Source organism: Coloeus monedula (assembly GCF_965178545.1).
Source record: "Coloeus monedula genome assembly, chromosome: 3".
Classification (NCBI taxonomy): Eukaryota; Metazoa; Chordata; class Aves; order Passeriformes; family Corvidae; genus Coloeus; species Coloeus monedula.
In genome coordinates this window covers 22,017,649-22,041,526 of record NC_138783.1, presented here as the reverse complement: position 1 = coordinate 22,041,526, position 23,878 = coordinate 22,017,649, and the positions used below count along the sequence as shown (strand labels likewise).

Sequence of the window (23,878 nt, the reverse complement as noted above, 5' to 3'; positions counted from 1 at the left end):
TCTGAATGTCCTGTGGCTCAGTGCAAGAAGGGAGGATGTCTGCACTGTTGAACAGTGCTTAGTGTTGACATCTCTAAAGCAGCATTCATCTCTTTCTAACTTTCATATGCCTGTTGTAACAGAATCACAATAATGCAAGAACCACATAACAAAAACCTGTGACCTGCATTATGTGAAAAATGAAATTATTCCCTTTTGCCTTAATAGCTTGATATGAATCAGTTTCTTTTTAATGTAATCATTAACAAATCATCACACACAAAATTAGGAAGGCTATTCCATTTTCCAGTAATTTGTTCATATGCCTTTTGAAGATGCTCCAGAGGTCCTACCAGCAAGTAATTTAATTAGGTGAAACTATTTCCTTTGCTGTTTCCGAGCAAGATATTACCAAATTTATTAGCACCAAAAATATACTCCATAACTTGATACATATAAATTACCATGCTCCAAACTGAAGCTGGATTATTTTTACTCTTTGTTTCAGAATGGCTTTTTGAGATTCTGTTTAGACCTTTTGTTTTTCTGTAGCTCAGAAAGTTCAGAGTTTAAAACCAGCATCATTCCTTGAGGTTCTTAGATTCTAAGAGTGAAAACTATCACACAATTGCTGAGTGCAAACTTGTAGGCAAGCTGCAATAAATCAGGGCATTACTCAGAGTTATCCTGACTCAAGGGAACATTTAAAGGTTCTCTCAATGAGTTTATGTACAATGAATTGACCATTGTTCATATACCTGTTACCTAATGGCAATATTATATCCAGTAAAGGGTTTATTTTAAGTTAGAGAGACTGGCAGGATAATTTTTATTCTGATAGCAAGAATAGAACATAATTCAGGAAGCAATGTATTTAAAATAAAACAGTGTCATGCTTATACCTGCCATTGTAGTTTTAACTCTTTTTTTTTTAATACTCTAGAAGTGATCTTTAATTACTTGAATACACAGTATTTTTTCTACAGGATCCATAACACCGTTACACTTAGCTGATGGAGTTGTTTGTGATAAGCTACTTGTTCAGTAGTTTTACAAACATCATTTGTGTTCTTGCTTATATCATAGTTACTGTCCTGTGTTCAATTGTGAAGAATACACTGGTGGAGGTTTTTTTTTTTCATTTCTTTTTAAAGAATTTGTTGCTGTTAGAACAGGCTTGCTGCTATTGTAGTGCTGCTAAACGGATTCCAAGGTATGGATGTGGCATGCATATGGTCCTGCAGCCCAAAAAATCTTGGAGGAGTTACTGCTGTTTTCTGTCTGGGTAGTCTTAACTAGCAGTATGTTCTGGATGAGGTTTGGACAGCTTAAAAGAGGAGATAAGAAGGGCATTGCTGATATCTGTTGAAAAACAGACAGTGCAGCAACTGGCTCATGTTCAAACCAGTATGTTCTGGCCAGTAGCCTCCTACCCACCAAGGAGCAAGGGAAGCTTCTAACTTCACTTGCATACCACTCATGACCCAGTTTGATCTCCCAAGCAATTATACTCCATGGTGCCAGCAGAGAGAATGAAGTGAGGGTTTATGCAGAGAAGTACAGCAGCAGTAATTTAGACTGGTAGCCACACAGCTATAAAAGAAACCCTGACCCAGACTTTTGACGGCATTATTTTGGGAGAATGATAATCTTAATTACTCAGGTGTCCCTGAGTTCTTGTCCTGTTCTATTTGTCTCTTTAAATTCAATAGATACTGTTTGCTTAAATATCTTTGATTACCACTTCCCCACCCTGCCACCTCCAGTGAGTGGGGAACATTGCTCCCATTCATAAGCAGTTTCTGGCCAGGACATTAAAATAATGTAACTAGTGTAAAAAAATAGAAGAAAAAAAAATGATTGATCACTGTGTATTTGTATAGTTTGAGGCATATTCTTAGACACCCTAGTAGCACAGCTCCTGCATCACTGCCCTGTCCAGGACCTAAGGGGAAGGCACTGTCAAGATCTGTACATAAATGAATATTCAAGCATGCTCAAAGATCAGTGTTTGTAAGGATATGACATACGGCATCATGGACTGTGTATCCTCCAATCTGTTTCATGCAAAAATACCATAAATTCAAACTTCTGCAATCTGAATTTCAAAGTGTACAGTTACATGTGCAAAAGGCAACCTGGTATAATACTGTGTAAGGGTGATCTTAACATTTAGATACCCATTTATTGAAAGTGATATCCTAAAAGAGTAAGAGGGGAAAAAAACTTATTCAAATGGAAAGAATAGCAGAATAGAACTAGCAAAGCTATTTAGAAATATCTTCACCTCATCGGAACATGAAGATAAATCGTCATTTTTGAAAGGTATGTGGATGAAATTTAAAATAGATATTTGCAATTTTACAAAAAGTAGCCTTGCATGTTTCTTTTCAAAGCATGAAATTGTTATCCCTGGTCTTTCTCCTCAAAGTAGTGAAATAAGAAAGGACAATAACAGTTCCAAAGATAGGCAGCATGATTAAAACCCACTGACTTATGCTTTATCTAAGTGCAGAAATGGCAAGTGGGCATTTTTTGACTGCAATAAACTGCCTGAATTATTAAATAGCTGAGGAATGAAAATGAACAGAATTTTGGCAGACAGCTTAAAAATCTCATGCAGAGTTTGCCTTTTCCTTAATTGCTGCTCTTTCTAAGGGAAAAATGCATAGGTTGTATTAGTTAGTTTCGGCTTTTTAGGTTATCTCATTGTTATTATTAAAATGAGCTCTCAAAGCACACCATTCCATCCTTTGCTGCTTTCATTAATAAACTAGAAATCAAGAAGGCACAAATTCTCATCTCACTTCTTCCTTTGACTTGTTAGTACCATCTTCTTATACACCACAGTCCTAGTCTTTGTTGACCATATTTAATTACCATCTCTCAAAGATAAAATTGTTGTGGCTTAAAATGTCTGCCTGCAGTTGTGTTGGCATGTGGAATCCTTTTGCACACTAGCAGCAGAGATGGGCTTACAAATGATGTTTCCCCTTATGTTCACATCACCATGGTGAGTACACAGCAGGTACTCCCACCAACACAGCAAGTGCAAGTGCAAGTGCAAGGTGCTGCACTTGGGTCAGGGCAAGCCCAGAGCTGAGAACAGACTGGGAGATGAACTCGTGGAGAGCAGCACTGCTGAGGAGGACTTGGGGGTTCTGGTGGATGTTAAAATGGGTCCAGAGGAGGCCACAGAGATGATCAGGGGACTGGAACATCTCTCATATCAGGAGAGGCTGACATAGCTGGGGTTGTTCAACCTGGAGAAGAGAAGGCTCTGGGGAGCCTTCCTTATAGCAACCTTCCAGTACCTAAAGGGGACTTAGAAAACAGAGGGAGGTTGACTTTGTACACAGATAGATTGTGGTAGGACAAGGAGGAGCAGCTTTAAACTAAACCAGAAGAGATTTAGATTAGGTATTAGGAAGAAATCCGTTACTGTGAGGGTGGTGAGGAACAGGAACAGGCTGCCCAGAGAAGTTGTGGATCCCCCATCCCTGGATGTGTTCAAGGCCGGTTTGGACGTGACTTTAAGCAACCGGATCTCATGAAAGATATCACTGCCCATGGCAGGGGGATTGGAACTAGATGACCTTTAAGGTCCTTTCCAACCCAAACCATTCTAGGACCAACTCTAAGTTTTATATATGTCTAAGTGCAAATGTGTAAATATAGATAGATATCTACATACATACATACATACATACATATTTATATATTTATTTATGTAAGCCAAAGGCTGTTCTTTTATTCCAAGAATTTGGCAACATTGGAAAAGGGATGAAGAAGGTATGAAGTTAGATTGCCTTTGTTCAAACCCTGTGTTAGTTTATGGAGTGGGATCTGAAAACCAGAACAAGGACAATGTTTATATTGTCAGTTTCCTTGATGCTCTCTACACAGTTTAGTTTTTCATCATTATTTTCTATGTTGGCATGTTGCAAGAGGGAAAAAAAGGACTAGGCAATTCTTGCTATAGTTTGATAAATAAAGTACTATGCATTCCTGTATTTCTTAGAAGTCTTCTAACTTTATTTGTCCTCCTTTAGGATTTTCTGATGTCTTCTCTTTTTTACTTCCATCTTGTTCCTAAGGTCTTAAGCATGTAAATGGAAGAATTTTCACTGGAAAATTCTTCTCTATGCTAGCAACATATATGTACATATCAGTCTGACATGCAGGTTCAGTAGTTCAGAAACAGCATTTCATAGACCAGGTATTGTTTATTCCTTGCTATTCTCCAGGTTGAAGGGTATTCAGTTTTTGGGGGTTTTTTTAGATTTTTTGGTCAGCGTTCTGGTCACTCTGCTTTTAGCCGGTTCAGGAAAATGCACACACACTGACTATATAGTGTGCTGCAGTAACTTTCATGTTAGCCCTAATCCTTCAGATTTTTGGCTTGCTTTTTATAAAAAAAAAAGTTTCTTGTATTTTTTCATTATTTTGTGAGGTCCAGCTTTTACCAGAATTTGTATTATTGGTTTCCCCACACATTTACGAGGTCTTAGTTCATAGTGGGAGGTGACCATATTAGCACTGTAGAGCCAATTTCATAATTTCAGTTCTGCTAAAAACTGAGTCTCCAGAGCTATGAAAGTGGTCTTTGAAAAATCCAATGACTGCTGCATCTGCAGAGAAGCAGCACTGAAAACTTACTGCAGGGTGAGTCAGATGAAACACAATGAAGGAACATTTTAGCGATTTCTAGAGTTTTGCAATTATTGAGAGTGACATTGACATTTTTCAAAGTAAATTTCATGTCTCTGGAGATTGCCTATACAAGCATTATGCATTGTGCAGCTTCACTTTAAGCTAAAGCTTTAAATGTTCCATGGTCTTCATCTGTCCTCTGTAAAAGGATAAATGTGACTGAGGCTGTGTCTTCACTCGCTGAGCAGACATTGACTATGTGCCAAATGCCGCAGTGAACAAGCTTGCTTACCTGGAGATTTTTTTCCGAGTTGTGTGGCTTTTAGTTTTGTTTTCTATAACTTTAGAAGAAACATCTTCCTAACAGCAATCCATAGGAAAATGAAATGGGGAGATGGAGGGTGTAGGGTTTGCTACCTGTTTTGGAGGAGCAAATTCTGTGAGGTCTTGACAGCTCTGTTTTCATGTGGCTCCCAGAGAGGATCACAGTGCAGGACTGACAAATCAGGATGAGCCTCTTACGTGGACAGGATGAGAAAGTGGGGAATGTGCAGGAAGGGCTCTAATTTTGGCAGAAGTGCGTGCACTTATGGCTGAAGAATGGAGCATGCAGGTGCTGAAGTTCATAAAATGGGTAGGAGAAAGGAAGGGGTTTCAGGATGTGGTACCTTTCACAGTTAAACGGAGAGTTTTGGTGTGTGTGCCTCATAAGGAACGAAGTATTGTGTATTTTTTCTACCAACACAGCACTGATGTCCAGACCGAACATTTAGGTCCTTAAATAAGGTAAAGTGAAAGACATTTTTCATTAACAGCTCAAAGATATCTGTGTAGTTTGTGACTCTTAAATATTTTCAGAATCAGTTTATGTTTATATATATAATACTGCCTTAACACTCCTGAAAAGATAGCCCCCTCACAAACATTAGTACATGACTTTTCGATCTGGGTTAGGAAAGGATCATGATCAGCAGTATTCCCTCAGACTTCAGCGTAGAGCTGCAGAAAGATGCTACAGCTTGACATTGTCATAGTTAGTCAGGCTCATGTTTTTAGGGAGGCCAGGCCTAAAGTGAAACTAGACTATTTTCTGTAGCTTCTCAGTGTGTTACCTTACTTTGCTCTATGGAGTGCAAATGTCTCTTGTTTTCCTCTTCTCTTTCCTGCATTACTTCCACTTCCCTTTTAGGAATCCATGGAAGTTTTCACACAGTGTAAGAATAGCTTGTTTAGTTATCTTTTTTTATTCTGAAGAAATAAGCACAGTGAACTATTTTACCAAAACTGAAATAAAGGGGAATTACCAGTTGCTAGTGAAAGATAAATTGCAGCCTTCTCTATTTTAATAGGTAGTATTTATTCAGTTACAGAACCACATTAATATTTTCTGATTATATAAATTACAAGATATTCCACATTTTAAAGTACAAATAGCAATAGCAGCAGCCATTTAAAGTTTACATCTAATTAACTTATAAATTATTACTGTAGACAGAACTGTAAAAGATCACAGCTGTTACGTAGTGATAAACAATCACTATATTTTTCTTTTATAGATTTACATATCTTTTATTAAAGTTGTCTTGAATTTTCAAAATATTGCTGGTTTTACTACCTTCTTTACGTAGCATATTATGCATAATTTTCATATGTCATTGTTCTACTGATTTTGGTACCTCACAGATACCTCAAAGGGAATAAGCCTTTCATAGGAATCTGGCCACAAAACTTTTTGTCACTGAAAACTGGAGTTTCTACCATACATATTTGGTATATACACATAAGAGTATGTTTGTATTTTCTTTATACACATGTATTGTATTCATATGTGTGTGTGTAGATATATATGTATAGATATAGATATATAAAAGCTGTAATGACCAATAGTGTTCTGCATATTGTGTAAGACAGTTAGTTTGATAGATTGAAAGCTGTATGTATGTAAGGACAATTCAAAATAAATAGTTATCTGTAGAATTTGATGAAGTCTCTTGGTTTACCCCCAGATACATAATCTGTGAAGAATGGTAGATAATTTTCTGTAAAAAATTCAGCCAGTTGAAAAAAAACCCCTCAAAACATGGAGGTTAAAAAAAAATAATCCTAGTTCTTAGAAAATGAGTATCTAAGGTGCTCTTTGAGGATAAGTGTATTGAGTCAAACTGAGTCTTTCTGAGTCTATGAAATAAAGATATCAAAATTGTATATTAATTATGTATAGCATGCTTTTAAGCATATTTATGCATGCTAGATATTGTACCGATGTAATTATATCAAACTGTCTGCAGAGCTTTACTTCATCACTTTTTGTAAAGCCAAGGAAAATAATAAATTGCTATATATCTGTACATTTTTAAAAATTGCTTATTTATCATGGGAATAGTACTATACCATAAAAACATCATGTGACAACAGAAAGAACTGTTGGAAAGACTTACTGTATGACATAACTGAAAATACAAAAAATATCCCATGTGCTTCCCCAAGTTTTTTCCAGATGCCAAATGACAAAAAGTAGGAATTATCTTGGACAGTTGAAAGAGAGGTCTTCCATTTGCCTTATGGTGGCTCCATCTACACTCTTTGCTGGCTGGCTGCATCTCTAGGGCAAAGGTGATACCCCTGGTTTGCTGTCAAATCCTCTCAGCTGTGGGAAGTTTCCAGCTGTGGAGGGGGGAAGAGTAAAGAGTGGAAAACAACAACTCCTAGGAGCTTGGCTCTGGTGAAAGACAAAAATGAGACCTTTTGTAGGTGCCAAAGAGGAGCCATACAGGGGTGATGTGGCCCTCTGCAGGTGTACAGTGTGGAGGTCTCTTCTTGTTAACTCAGTTTTGGAGCTACCTCACTCCCAACGGGTCTGAGTTTGTATCCTTTCCCTGTGTTTTGGTTTGTGCCCTGACAAGAGCTTATGTCAGTGATCCTGAGCCCCTGGGGAACTCTGGAGGTTCCCCATTTGGGAAAAAGGAGGAGGTTGTTCTTCTATGATGTGTGATTGTGGCAGGGCCAAGGGACAGTGTTTCTCCTGTGATCAGGATGGAAATGTGCAGGAAGCACGCAGTCAAGGCTGTGTCGTGTTCTCTCCCTCCACTCTGGGGAAATGCCTGAAGCAGTGCTTTGTGCTTTCCACAAATGTAAGCCTTTCTTTACTGCTGTTTTAGGGTAGCTTTGCATAATGCAATAGATCTTCTCTTCCTACGCAGTGGCCACCTCCTTCTGCTCCCTTATCTTCTTGCATTAGGCAAACGTGGCCTGAAGGATTGGAAGAACTCCTGCTCTTCCTTATCTTTTATGATTACAGAGTTCTCTGCAGGCTTGTCCTGAGTTTCCTACAGTTTCAAGCTTTTAAACAAATTAGTCTCACAGTATTTGTCACCAAGCAGAGTCTTCACAGATTGTGTCAATTTTTGCTTCAGTGACCTTTTTATTATGCATACCTGAAACAGATTCTGGATCAGATTCTGTATCAGACATCAGAGTTTGGGGAACTAATATAAGTGTGAGGTGTCAAGCTTTCCTACCTGTGTCATTTTGAATGTACTTTTTCATAAGTATGAAAAGGACTAGTTATTGGGTTAAGAGTGTTATAGTCTGAAAAACTGATCTTTCCTGATTACCATGGTCTTTTCTGCTTAGAAAATAAACACAACAACCAAGTGGAATGTATGCTATGAAAAATGTTTTTCATTCTCTTCTGACTTCTGTATTTGTTCTGGTGAAAAACCAAATGACATTAACCTGCAGAATACAGATACGCTTTCGTGCTGTATGGGAGGTGATGATAATTAGGATTACAAAAAAATATTAGACAATCTTTTATGCTTTTGCCTGCCTGACATGGTCTGTGTGGTTTTTTGTCCACCTGAAACTTTCCTCCTTTTAAATTTTTTTAATGCAGTTCATATAGTTAGAGAATAAAAAGCATTTTGTCTCAAGCCCAGTAAATTATTCCTCTGTTATTTTATATGTTATCTTAAATTTTTAGTGAAAGCCAGGGAATTAGCAGCACTAGGTGAGAACTCCATATCTCATGAAAAATCAGTCCCAGTTGCTGATGGTAACTAATGCTTCACTTCTTGAAAAATTACACTGTTGCGCCTGGGAGATATTTATTTGTTTAGTGTATAGCAAAACATTCATTTTATAAATTTTTAGGTGCTTTCTTTAAAAAAAAAAGAACTATGTAATTTTCTAATGATACAATAATAGTTGTGCATTAAATTGATTTAGTTCTCAGTAACCAGGAAAAATAAGGGAACTTCTAAACTACAATCACATTCTTGATCTCCATACAGTTTAATCCTCAAAATAAGAGGTTCTATTAGAGTTGAGGAAAACATTCCTCAACTTCTTCTTGGTGCTTGACTTCATAGCAATGTTTAACATGTTGTTTTAGAAGCCAGGACTGGGGAGAGGTGGAAGAGACAGCAAAATAATTAACATTGAAAAATCCATTGCTTGGACAGATTTTTGTCCCCAAAATGTCCTAAAAATTTATCTGTCAGTCTTTCTCTCCCTGCTGCACAATAACAAAGACCTTGATCATACCAACTGGCTACAGATCATTGTTGTTCTGGCAGCCTTCCTAGTTAGGAAGCACATAAGGCTGGTTGTAGGTGGCAGCCCACATCATCCCAGAAGCTCCATTGCTTTTGTGAGTAGCATCAGCTAGACTTCCATACGACTGCCATATGACTCCATGGCTCAGTCTGATCTTTACCAGGAAAGAATGTGCAAAGAGGAAGAGTTTGTATTTACTTTTTCCAATCTGAGGCACATTCACTGCCCCAGGACTTAATGATGTTAATATTTGGGAGACCAGTAAACTGCTTCATCTTCAGGGGCAAGGTGTCTTCTCATGAAGCAGGTAGCAATTTATATCAAGATAAAATTAATGAAATTATCACCCATGAAGAATCAGTATGCATGTCTCATTTTCTGGAGAGGTGATTACATGTTATGCTCCTTTATTTATGATTCTGTACCTTAATGTGAGGGTTATTATTCACAGAATTGGTTAATTGCCTTACCAACAGGAGTGTGTGTTAATGGTACTGAAGTTTAACAGCTGACTGCTACATTACTGGTTTAATTCTGCACTGGTGGTTGAGTTATTCTGTCGTGGAGATATAAATTACCAGTGTGTGAAATCTAGATAAGGGCTGTATAACCAGAATGCAGTACTTATTAAGGAAGCTTTCACTGTTTTCTCTCTTTTTTGCTTGCCTTGTCTTTTTGTTTTTGTGAATGTAAAAGACAGCTATAGAAATCTTGATAGATTTACAGGAGAGAAACAAAAATTACTTGGCTGGAAGAAGTATGTCATAATGAGAGACTTGAGGATCTCAGTCTTTGTTTATTAGAAAGGAGAAGGAATGATGGTTTAACTGCTTTCTACGTGTCCTTCCACAGGAGTAAAATGCCTACTGAAAAGGTTTTCTAGAGTAACAGAGAAATATATTAGTGGCTTGAAATTAAAGTCTGACAAATTGCCTTAATATTTTCAGCAATATGTGTTCTTAGTCCTTGAAATTAATTACAAAGGAAAGTCATAGGGTCTTCATTTCTTGAAATCTTAAACTTTATTGCCTTTCTGGAAGACAGGCTTTTATTAAATAGTATTGGATTTATTGAGATAACACAAGAGGTTGGACTAGACACTTTCATGCTCCAACAACCAAGAAAATTTGGGTTTTTTTTAATTAACTATCAGAGAATTCTAGTTCTAAAAATTTAGTTTCAGACAGAGGAATCTTTTTTAACAGTATTTTGTCTACTGGGATTTTTTTATTCTTAGGGTTTGTTTTAATGCTAATCCAGAAATTCTGGCATATTTGTAAAATTGGAGCTGGTAATAGAAGAAAGGTAATTCTGAAGGGATGTTATAGTAGCTTTGGCTGGACAATCAATAATTGACTAGTTGTACCTTTAAGATACCACTATATGCTACACGGTGATCTGAAATAGATTTACCACCAGAAGAAGTGGGAGAGTCTTGGAAAATTAAGAATGAATCTGGTTCAGGTTTCATAATCTGTCGTGCAAAGATGTCAAAACATACTTAAATTAATGCAGGTCACTTTGATATGCAAAGTGCCTTAGTGCAGAGCTTGGAATTTGTGGTATTTGACTCAAACAAGGCTTAAAACAAAGAAGGAGCTGCCCTGATTTATGATTTTTCACCTGCATTTCTACCAGGCCTTTGCTAAGTAAACTATTGCAGTCACTTTGCTCTTCACCATTCTTCCATTTGAAGAATTTCTTGTCTTTCAGCAGGCTGCAGAGCAGTGAAACCAGGGTCCAGCTGTGGCATTTGCATTGTGCTAGAGAACAGTATTCCTGGGGATACCATTGCAGAACAAATATGGCCAGAATCTGAGTATTCTGTATCCAAAGATAATGTTTGTTACAGGAAACAGGGTTGCAAAAACACTGGAATAGAGTGGATTAAAGCTGTTGTCATTGGTCTGGATTCTGTTAGGTAAAGCAGGATGCATAATGTACTGGTCATCCACAAGTATGAGTGTCTTGAAGCTCAAAGAAATTTAGGGTATTACTTGTATTATTTAAAAACAATCTCTTCCCGAGCCCACAAAAAAATAGCAACAACAAAAAAACCCTTTCCCCTGAATCTCTGAGTATCAAAAAAGCTATTTTGCTCTTTCAGACACCATAGAGTTTGGTAATAATGGGTCAGAGTTGCCAGAACAGAGGAAATATGAAATTTAGCATTGTAAATACATTTCTTATCACATTTTATTTCTGGGTCAACAAATATAGCAGGGAAATAATGTGTAATGTGTATATTCAGTGAACAGAGATGCTTGTACTTTCCAGATGAAATCAAATCACTGTGTTAGTTAGAGCAGCAGATGGAGTGTATCTACCCTCATTGCAGAGAAGTAACACAAAATAAATGTAAGACAATTACAAGTATTTACTGTCAAGAGGTATTAAAGAAAAAGAATATTTTGACTTGTAACCCCTGATTTTAATATGCTGTGGGATTGTCAGTTAATCTTCCTTAAGCTGGGACACAGCCTTTTTTATTGTCTTTTTTATTGACTTTGATGTGTTACTGATTTTTAAAACAAAAATGTGTGAAATCCATAGTATGTAGTTGAGTTATTGGGTAGATAAAGCATTTAGAGACTTGAATTGCTTTGTGATAAATATTTTTTCATGTCAGAGGGACCACTTAAAATTTGACACTATCGCTATCATTTTACAGTACCATTAATAATAAATCTGACAGATGATTGGTGTGCAATGAATATGGATGCTAAATATTAGAATAGGCTGTGTGAAACAAATGCCTTTGTGATTTGGATTTAAAATTGCTTAATTAAAAAAAAAAAACAAACAACAAAAAATCATCATTTTGTTATGGGACCATAGAAATTGCATTGAGCAACCAATGCCATCTTAGTAGTCAGGAAAGTGCAGGTCTTAGTCCCTGAAAAAGCTTTGGAGTGGTGAATTTGCAGTTCTCTTACTCTTGGCAAGATCAGTGTGGGAAATGTTTGTAGATAAGGTAGAGCTAGAGTTCTGTCTCAAAAGCGATTGCTTTAAACCAGACAAAACTGAAAGTAAGCCACAAGAAAAATGGGACAGCAAGTTGGATAGCAAAGGTCAGTTTAGGAATTAACCTCTTTTATGTGTATAGAGCTGAACTCATTGGCAAAGCTGAACCTGAAAAGAAAGCTTCACTGTGGGCTGCAACAGCAGAAGACATTTAGTGAGGTTTTTATATTCTTGTGGAAAAATGTGTATAGATATTCAGTGTAATGTTCTACATAATGATAGCTTAAGTTGCAGGAAAGTAGCTGTTGTAGATACCTGTCAGTTTCAAGTTCTGATGTCTGTCTTTGGCAGAGAAGAGCTGGGATACTCAGCAAGAATAAATACTTGCCTTTAAACATGGTCAGTTTGACATAATCTCTTTCACAGGCATTTCTTCTCTTTCATTTACTTACTAATCAGGTCAGTTTTCAAGTTACAAATTAGTGCTAAGGTGTAAAACATGGAAACTGTGTAACTTTACCCAAGCTATGGCCTTACATTTTTATCACATATTAGGATGTGAGTATATCTCATATTTAAGATAAATCCATCAGCAAATTTGGACAAGAAAGCCTCCAAGTACTGTCAGTAGCTGTGAGTATATCTTGTCAATGCTTGTTCTAATAAATCAGTATTCTCAGAAGACCTTGTACAGCTCCTGCTTTATCTATACAGATACTGGCATTTCCTTGGGCAAACCTAAATCTGTTTACCTACTCTTTGAAAATTCTGAATCCTTCCAAAGTATTAAAATTACAACATCAGAAGTCCCTGTTGAAGAAGACTGGGGGGGGGGGTGGGGGGGTGGGGGGGTGTTGTTTTGGGTTTTTTGGTGTCCCTGCTCCCCCTCGCTTTGTCTGGAGAGTGTCAGAAAGTAAACTTTGTTTCTCTGCCATTCCCTAATTTTAAAATACCTCTTGCCTGACAAAGCTCAGATTTTTCTATGCTGATTCAGTGGCTTTCTGGTAGGAGGTGATCTCATTTTTCTGCCTCTTGCAAGCACTAATCAATTACATCTTTCTTTCCTTGTTATATTCATATTTTCCCCCTCTTATAAACATTTCTCTCCATCCCAGTATGTTTGTGTGTATGCAGGCATTTGTCTTTTCCAGTCTGATTTTTTTGGGCTGATTTTGCAAATAAATTGTGGTCACACAAAGCATCCCTTAATAAATATGTATTTGTTTGGAAAGTTGATAGACTCTTGAGCTTCAAATATTGAAAACTTCTCCTCGTTTTGGTAAATTAAGCCATAAGGAAATATGCAACAACCGAAAATGGGCAGTCCAGTTTCCAAATTCAGGATCACCCTAGTGTTTTCCTAGACAGATATCCCAAGCAATGTGATGTTTATGTGCACTGAAGACAATTGCTGCATATCAATCTTTTGTATTTATATTCTTTTATCTATCTTAAAATTAATCTAGGTGATAGTTTTATGCTGAACTTGGAAGAACAATGCTTGGAAAACTAAAACTTCTTTCCCCCCCCCATTTAGATTAGTAAATTTCCTAGTAAAAAGGCAAATTAGGAATATAGAGGTGCAGGAATAGTGACCATGCAATGGTGATCTTTATATTTCAAGTCTTGCAGATAATATGGGATTACTGAAATGTGATTTTTGCAATTATTTTTTGTGGGATGGAAAAGAATAGATAAAGCTTTTATGTTACTGAATAGTCAGTAATGTTTGTTAAGGTTTAACAAAATGAAAGCTAACTACACCTCCATGTTTAGCTTCGCAAAGATTTCTGTTTTGACCTTCACATTAGTGAAAGTCAAAGGCTTTAACTAATTGGTGGTCTCTTTTCTTATCCCACCTATAGTTTATATACTTAAACTTCAATATGGCCACATGAGTAGTATCTCCAAGTGCTGAAAATGAATGTGGGGAGAAGCTCATGCAATTGACGTGTGTGCTTACTGTGAAGCTGGATTTCTCCCTCTTTTGCTCCAGGTTTCTCCTCTCTTCTGCTCATGCTACATGTATGATAGATTGCTCTGCAAGAGCTGTCTCTCCCTAGATGAAACCTAAGTTAATAATTAAAATTATAATGGGGACTTCTCCAGTAGGCAGAATGGATGGCCTACAGTGTATCTTGCTTCCTCTGCCCAGTTCGTTTCCCTGCAGGCTTCCTGCCTCACATCACACTGCAGAAACACAAATTAGATTGAGCTTAAGGCATTTTTCTCATTGTCTTGAGTAGAGAGCAGGGCCCTGGTGGTGTGTCCTATCGTGCTAGGCTGGATCTGCAGCTGTTACTGCAGGCCTGCTTCCTGACGTGAGATAACAAACCCAGCAGAACCTGCCAGAGATGATGACAATGGCAAAACAGGGCTGAACTGATAACCATCCAGCCTCCACAGTCTCTGCCAGGTCTACTCATTCCGTAGGGAGGGTTTTGGATTTTTGGGAGCTACCACCCCCAGCAGTGCCATCATGCTGTCAGTTACCTGGGAGAGCCAGATGTACTTCAGCTGGGGCAGTGCCTCAGTTTTGTCCAAATCTGCAAAGAATAATCCCTCAAAGGAAGGCAGAGCTCTTAGTCTTTTTAATTAGAATCGCCAAGGAAATGTAGAAGTAGTTTTGATCCGTCTTGATTCTTGTCCAAAAAGAATTGGGTTATTCTGAAATAATGTTGTATTAGTATGTTAAGTTCTGAAACAGTGTCCTGCTTCACTGAAACATGCAGATTTTCAGTAATTGGCATGGAAAAACTGGGGTCATGGGAGATTTGTGGTATGTCCTATTTTATTCCCAGAAGTAGTCGGTCTTTGCTTAAAATGCAAATGCTCTTTGGAACTTAATCAGTATTCCCTAACTAAGCTTTCAAACCTTTACTCATGTTTTAATCCATGCTAACTAATTTGATTATAAATTTTAATTCAAATAAAACATAAATGCTTCTTACAGCTGACATCAAACATGAACATAGTTTGTATGACACAATCTACATATGTCTATTTAAAGTGGCAAAATGATAGTTCATACTCATTTACACTAAAAGACTTCCTGAAATACATTTTAGCCAGCTGCTGGTTACCTGTTTGATGTATATTGAATGGAAGGGCTGATTAACTGTGGTCTATATTGTACTTTATTTCAAAATCAGATGGAATAATTATGTGGCTCAGGAGGGTTATAAAAATGATAAATGTAGATACCACTTAATCTGTATCTTGGTCTAGAAAAAAGAAGGGTCTCTTCCATGTAATTAGTTGCTGAAATCTTTTCTTAAAAAAGACAAAAGACATGAGTTTTATGATAATAGAAAATAAAACTATTTAAGGTTGACTGATATTTAAAATGCCTTTCAACATAGGCATATTTATAGTGTCAATTATATGGATCTAAACCTAAGAATAAAACTTGCCAGATGATTCATTGAAATTTTGTTAAATGCTAAATTAAATTTACTTCAATTAAATTCTTACATTTTTCTAATTTTAGTAATTCAGTTTTGAATAGCTTCATTGTCAGTTTTGGCTTTTATTGATAACACGTGTTCCTGTGTGCTGTACACGACCATTCTTGCTTAACAAATGAAATTCTAGATTAACATCTTTCTTCATTAAGAGTCAAAAATAAATATACTGACTGGCAAAAGAGTTGAATATTAATATAGCTTCTCTGAAATTTATAGAAGTGTCATTTGTCTGCTTTTCTGGGGCAGGAATGAAATTACTGCCTAGTTTAACATACTGAACTTCCTTTTAATAAGTTTTTGAATGTGAAGTATTTTCTGTGTTGTACCGGAGAATCATCCTGGAATCATCCAGTACTAAACAGATGATAATAGAGCCGAAGCAGTGGATGAATTTGAGGGATTGCTCATCAGCTGACTAACAAGCTGCAAGCAGTTTCCTGTGGAGTAATGGAATTATTTAATATTTTAGGCAGCACTGCTCTGCCTAAAAAGAATATGGTGTATGACCTCAGCATCTGTAATATCTTGTGGTTGGATAAACACTGAAATTAAATTATTTCTTTTGGCATATTGATGTTATAGGGCACATTCCTTGGAACAATGGAAATGTTCAAACAATCAAGCAAACGAATCTCTAAACCACTTACCCCTTGCAAAGCCTGAGTCAAGATCGGGTGCTGTCTTTCCCAATGCATTAGTACCTGTGTATTGGTGCAACTTTTTCTGGCCAAAGTGCCCTTGCATAATATTTCTCTAAGTATACTTAGATCTCTCAGTTAAACGAAAGTGTTCTGTGATGTTATGCATGGAAATTTTCTGACATGTTACTGAATAAGACAAAAAGCTGCATCATCAAACCACACACTTTTACTTTAGAGCCTCGGGGTTATATTTGCACAGTATATCTTGCTGCTTATTCCAGGATAATTAGAAAATTTAACAGAATAATTATTTAATTTTATTTGTAAAGTTGAGTTCAGACAAGAAATCTGTCAATCAGTATACAAGCTCTGCTAATCATATTGGACAATCACCTCAATTTCATAACCTATTAACTGTCTTGTTAGCTAGAAGCCTGGAGATTTTCAGGGACTAAATTTCTTAAAATTAATTCTGGGATTATTTTCTTGTTGTTTTAGCAGGTAATTGTGAATTTAGCTTTGAAAGAAAAGAAGTTAGTTATAGAAAGCATTTATTTTGTGTTTAAAGGACTTTTCTAAATGCCTTGTAAAGATGCTCATAATTTTTCAGTGAAGTAGAGAATTCTCTCACTTTTTCAGTAGAAACTTTTCACTGCTTCAGTACAGTGTTGATTGGTTGATAAGACTAAACAAAGCAGTTTTGGCACGGTCTTAGCACTTGAGAAGAGTAAAATCTAGGACATTCTTGTTGCAGGACAGAGCACAAAATTTGGCATGAAAAACAGTCATATATGTGCTCCTGATTGCTTCTGCTTTGCCTTTGGAGTAACACAACAGTGTGCAAGGCAGTGTTAGTCTTAAAATCTGTAATTGCTCATGAAACACAGAGCTAGAGTTGTGTGGGACTCATTGCTGTGATGTACCTGGCATGAAGAATTAGCCAGAAGTAATTGCGACAACTGTTAATTATTCTATCACCTTTGAACAATGAAATTCTTCTTTCCCTGTCTGTACTAACCAAAACAGTGGAACAATTTCATGTAAGAGGGAACATTAAATAATCATTTGCTCTCATCTCCTACAGACTACATAATTTGCCATAGGATCTTCATCACCTTACTCCTAGTCTGGTTGTTGGGGCTGGAAGTAGCATTTGGGAAAACAAAGTCTTGCTCTAAAGATTTCCAGTAATGGCTAAGTGCTATCTCTGTTTAATAGAGAAAGTACAATGTGTATCTCAAACTCTGTCACTATATGGATGAGGGTTTAATGTATTATTTTACTTGTAGAACTTTTCCATAGCAACTAGGGGAGGAATTAATATTTGAGAAAATGTATATTTATTTTTAGTTACATTTACTTTGACGTCTTTTGACCTTTTTACAAAAGACTGATTATGAGATCACTTTTCATTCTGCCCTCTGTTGTCAACAGCTGTTTCTCATAACTGGCAACTATGAAGAAAATCTGCACCTTGTAATCACTGTTACTAATTGCTAAAAATTCAGCAAACATTAGAAAAAATATCTGTTAAAGAAAAATATGAAAAATATTAAGTTTTGACCTTATGTAGAGTTTATATAGTCTTTCATTTTTGCTTGACGAGTGCAAACAAAAATTCCCTAAACCTTCTCTAAATCTGTTAACCAGCAAATTCAGTGGCAGAGTGTCCAAAAGCAGGGAAAACAAATACTAACACAACATTTGCAGTAAACTTTTAAATGCAATTGGGTTTAGTATGAAACCATTGTAGGTGGATGCATTTGTCATCAGTGGCTGCACATGCGATAACCTGCATCTGTTATGTGTGTTCTGGGTGTACAGATCCACATGGAGCAAACACAGTGTTTAATATTAATGTCTGAAGGCTGAGAAAGAAAGCTAATCAAAATGGCTGAGTTAAGGCTACCTGCTTGGTTTCACTGGTAAGACAGAGTGTGTTAGACTACCATCTGTGCCCACTGCAAACAGATGGGCAGCAAATGGTATGATTTGCATAGTCCTCTTAAAAGGCAGTAAATTGGATAAAATGCTGTGGTGTTATCAATTTTTTTATCTATATCTCTGTAGGGTGTTGCTCAGGATCTTGGTTATGTGAAAGTAACTTTCTGGCTTTGGAACACACAGCCCTCTCATTTGTGATTGTTTGGTTTTCCATAACCTGCAGTATGCATTAGGGCAAGAGTATTATTCTGTCCCAGCTTATTCTCTCTCTATCTTTTTACCAGATGGGTTTGTAAACAGATATGTTCCTTTTCGATTCCTGTATTTGTCATGCCTTTGACTGAACTGGTGTCTACATTGGTAAATGGATCTGAAATACTGGCCCGTGTGAACATAATCAATTATACTCTTCACTCACTTCCACAGATTCCAGTTTTCATTCATTGTTGCCTTTCTTGGTTTTATCTGTATGTGTCAGTGAGCTTGCTGAGGTTCATGACTACCTGGGAAAAAAGAGGAAGCCCACTGTAAATGCAACCTTTTAATGTTGGTTTTTTTACTACTGCATGAAGTACAACCTCAAAATAGAGATCTTTCAGTGTAGCTGCCTGGCAATGTGGAGCTTTTACAGACTAATAACAATGACTTCTCTTTTGAAGGTGAATTCAGAGCTAGGTAGTTTCTGTTAATCATTGTATGTGTGTGTGTGTGTGTGTGTGTGTATACACATATGCAAGAGGAAATTTAAAATTATTGATATTCCACAAATGGAATATGAAATTATTCACCTACATGTGAACTAAATAATCTTTAAGGTCCCTTCCAACCCAAGCCATTCTGTCATTTGTGTTATTTGTGAAACGTTGCTAGAGTCAGTACCTCTTAGTAACTGCTTTTCACAATGTACTACTTCAGGTTTAGGGTTGATTGAGTTCAATCACATGTTGATTGTATTTGTATTCTGTTATTGGAACAGATAATTCTTGAAATGACAAAGACCTTGAAAGGCAGTCTTATTCAGAAGAGAGGAAACTCTGTAGCCCTATGAGTTTTGCTTATTCCTATGGTATCTGCAGATACTTTGGGAAATAAAATAGCTTCTAGTATACAGGATTGCCATTAAATACAAGCTATCTATAAGCTTTAACCTGGAAGAAATCAAAGACTTGCCAAAAGCAAATTTTTCAGCCAATATAGATCATAATGAATATTTAGCTGTTCCTGAGATTAACTCCTACACAATTTGTACACATGAACAGAGAAATCTATGTCAAGAAAAATAAACATGATGAAGGTCATGGTAGACCAAAATTTCATGTTTATTGGTGCCAAAAAGGTTTGCATTTATAAAATATTTCACATGTAGCATCCTAAGATAGCAGCCAAGTGCATCAGTATTTCATCTTTACATAGTGGAGAGAAAAAAAAATGAGCTATTTATTTAACCAGCTGAATGAACGCAAGACATAATGAAGCTCATTGTAAAACTGAATCATTCTATGTTCAAAACAAAGCCCACAAGATACTGTTTAATGAAGCAGTGCCCAGTGAATCTACAGCAAACAGAAGGCCATAAAGGTAGGAATAGGTTGAGTATCCTTTGTAAGGAATTCAGTGAGCTCAGCTGCAAGCAGTTGACAGAATGGAGCTTTGTAGGGGGCGCTTATTTTTGAAGAGTAGTAGAGAAGTCTGAAAAACCAAAACCAGTATGATTTCCCAATTTGTTATTGTAATAAAGAGGTGGTGCACACATTTATTTAAAAACTGTATTGAATATAAGAAATTATGAAATGCTATATGTGTTTTTAGATTGCATTAAAGAAACCATTACCAAGATGATGTGTAGCTATGGTTTTGATACTTGAAAGAAGTTGAGCACACATCCTAGACTATGTATGAAAACACACAGGAACTATTCAAAGCTAAGAAAATTGCTGGTGACATGAAATAAAGGAGCTCAGAGTATTTTGCTTTTATTTATGAAGAAGATGGATAAGATACAGCTTTCAAAGCAGGAAGTTTCTGCTAATACGAAGTTATTTAATTTAGCATAAAAAGACGTCATGTGGTGCAAAGGCTTGAAACTAAAGCTAAATGTATTGATTCCACATATAGCATGACATTCTTAACAGTGAGGATAACAGAACATTGGAGCAGTACACTTCAGAAATCAAAATACAGAATATCTCATGTAAACAGGGAAAAAATCAGTTTAAACCCCAGTTTTGTACTTAGGCATTTGTTTAGGACTTGGGACTATGGCATTTATTTGTACCAGAATATGCACTGTCCTTAGACAGAAAATTAATGTATGTGAGACTTGGAGAAACTCCATGAAGAAACTGTAAAAATATGTATTCCAGGAACTGAAAGTAGCTATGTTCAGAACTGCAAATCTAGGTGCTAAAGGTGCTGTTTCCATAATTGTTATCTTTTGACAAGATCCGCCCTGCGACACAGATACAACTAACCTGGTTGGTTTAGTTGGTTAGTGGTGTGGTTGAATTCTTTGATCGTTCTAGTACTTGATTATTTAGATAAATACATTGGTGCCTTTTTAACTGATAAATCACTCAATTCAGTGGAATAAGTCTTCTGCAAGAAAAAGCTGTCCTATATTCCAGTTACGCCCTAAGTCGATTTTGCAGTTGGTTTATGTAATGGAGTAACACCAGCCCACAAGCATCTGCTCTTAGGGTGCTGTATAGCCCTACTCAAACATGTACCAGTCAGTGCCGATCAGATGACAAGGACTCGGAGCAGCAATGCTACTTTTGCAGCACCCCACAATTCCCAAACATTTTAAAGGAGAGGCTATAAATGGAGATTTCCCATTTCTGTGTGTGCCATTTTAATAAAATTGTAGATGTGAGACCATGCTTTCCGCTTAATAATTACAACCCTTTGCTTTAATGTTCATTTCTGTACATAGATTGCTTTTAGGTATGGAAGAAGTTAGTTAAGTACTCAAAAAAAGTTAGAGCTGCTTATTTATGTAGCTTGGTGTCATTTTCTTCTATGGAAAAGTTTTGGTTTTGAAAAAGGTGCCGTATGTAATTTAGGAGTTTTTACTTGACAGAGGATATCTGCTAACTGCCTTGGCATGCCTTGGAAGGAGGTTCTTTATGACACCCTATCTTCACTTCCTTGCCCTTGCAAAGAGGAATGAATCAGACTGCAGTCCTTGTTATTGCCAAAAGATTTGATCTCACACTACTAAAGAATCACTGTCTTAATGAAGAAAAACATGTTGTACCTCATCCCCTTGTGGTCCTAAGACATTAAATGCCTGCTGCAAGCAACAGTGGCCTCAATTCCATGAGCCAGTTGTGAAGTATCTGCACTTTTGGTTCTCAGTGAACCCCCAAGACTTGCAAGTCTTTGGATTCCATTAGTACTAACCTCTGAGAAGAATGAGACACATCAGATATGTCTGTATCACATAGTGAAAATGAGTCATGGAATAAAAAAACTGTGGGGTACTGTGGAAAGTGGATCATGATATGAAAAGATTTGGTCATTGTCACCTGTCATCATGAATGCAATTATTCACCGGCAACGTTGATTTCCAGGACATGAGAGTGTAAGTTCTTGGTTATTAATGTATTATGCTGTCTTGGAAGTCTGCATCTTGGAAGATGAATCCAAGTACTTAAAATTAGTCATCTTAGCAACTGGTTTTTTCCCCCAAGTAATTATAAGCTTTGGAATATCAGGATGTTGAAATATTCAGTGAAAAAGTGTTGTGTACAAGTGAATGAAGAGCAAAAAATCCTATTTCACTCTCACAGATCTTAAAACCAGGATTAAGTGTAGTTTTCAGAAAGAACACTTTTCTTTTAGAATGTTATTGCTATCACACTTTCACTGCTTGATATACATAATTCTAATTCTGTTTGTTTCATTCTAAATCCCAAAAGACATCCAGACTTAGTTTTCGTCTTTTTCCTGTTTATGTATAAATTAGGATAATCTGGCATGGCTTTGAAGGCCCTTGGGAGATCCAACATACTGATAAGAGAGAAAATAGTGTCTAGCTTTTATTCTTGAAACCCATGGTGTCTACTTTGAGATATTCAGATACATTGGTCCCCCCCTTTTAATATCCTTAAAGATACTCCATGCTCCCTGACAGCAGAGTCATCATTTAATGAAAAGGCAGAAGGAAAAAAAATAAAGTCAGTCCAAGGCCTGAACTGTAGATACTTCTTCTGCTGTATGTCCTGTTGGAATACACTGCTATGAAAAGATTTGATGAGGTAAGGTTGTACTTCTCCATGCTTGGCAGCAAACACAGAATTTGCAGAAGATGGGCTCAAGTGCCAAGAACACGTGCCAAGTCATCATATCTCTTCAGCTCCTTCTGCTGGAAGGACCTCACTGCAACTCCCAGAATGTTTGAAAACCACCAGCAGTCAGTGCTAATGCTGCTATTTAAGCATCAGTCCTCACTTCGGGGCAACTGGCCAGAATGAAGCAGACAGCACAATTTCTCTCTTATTTTAGTAATTTGTGAGTATTTTAGTAATTTGTCTTTCAGGGTGAACACTGATGCATATAAATGTGACTTTTTGGAGAGTGCTTTGTTTGTTTGGGATATGCTGAGTGAAATCATCTACTTTGTTAGGATGTTTCCTAGAAACCTGATTTAGCACGATACTGATGCTGAAGGGTGACAGTTGCTTAATCAGGGCAATGCAACTGTAATTTTCATTAAGGACAGTCATTAAGTAGTGCCATGTATTTGTACTGAGTCTTAAACTCAGGTTAAAAAGAAAGAACTCATCTGTTAAAAATTCCAGGTAGCTTGTCCAGAAATCCCAGGTGGGTTGGTTACTTGCTTAGTTGGTTTTGGTACTTTCTCTGATGTTACAAGGGATTGTTAAATGTTAAAAAAGAGTGCCACAGAGCAGTCATTCAAAATGGCCCAGAAGGTTACCATCAACCCTTAAAAAGTGCCTTAGGCTACAACACATCTTTATTGTCCATTTTGAATAGGTTGTTTAAAAGTTGCAGGTTTTTACTATTTTATCAGTTATGACTGTATCCACAACTACAGTTTGGGAACAAGCAGCAAATGGAGTTACTTACTTTTTCCCTCTGCCTTGCTGTTCTGTAGTGTAGTTATGGTGTTTTATATACAACTTCTGATCTATAAATACCAGTTTTATAAAACTCTGTCTCCAGCTTACAAACAGAGAAATGAAGGCTCAGGTAAGAAAAGATACTTTTTTTGTTCCTAAGGTTATCCACTAGACCAGTTGGCAAAATCAAGAGTAGAGTTCAGGTCTCTCAAGGTCAGTGGTATCCATTAAGCTCCTTGTTTAACTATTGGAAAAGTAATTGCTTCATACTTTGACCTTCTGAACCTCAAATTTGCTAATTTATGGATTATACTTCCTGGGGGCTAATATCAGAATGGTTTACAGCAAATTTTTCCCCTGTGAAAGGGGAAGTAGAGATTCCAACATTTACCTGCAGGTAAAATAAGTGGACAGTTGGCTTTTTTTATTCAGGGCTTTACAATATGCTAATATGATTGCATATTGCAAGTAGATCAGGCTCTATGTTGTAAAATCTTGTTTGTGATCATAATCCTGATGTTTTTAACATGTGAAGGTGTTTCATATGTTTCACACAATATGGTGTGTTATTGCCAATACTGTATTTCAT

The 23,878-nt window shown here is 36.8% G+C and overlaps 1 protein-coding gene across 1 annotated transcript in view; it reads left to right on the top strand.

Moving 5' to 3' along the window:
- Positions 1-23,878, top strand: part of STXBP5L (syntaxin binding protein 5L) — a 185,536-nt gene that overhangs the window by 43,435 nt on the left and 118,223 nt on the right. The gene's annotated exons all lie outside the window — the stretch shown is intronic.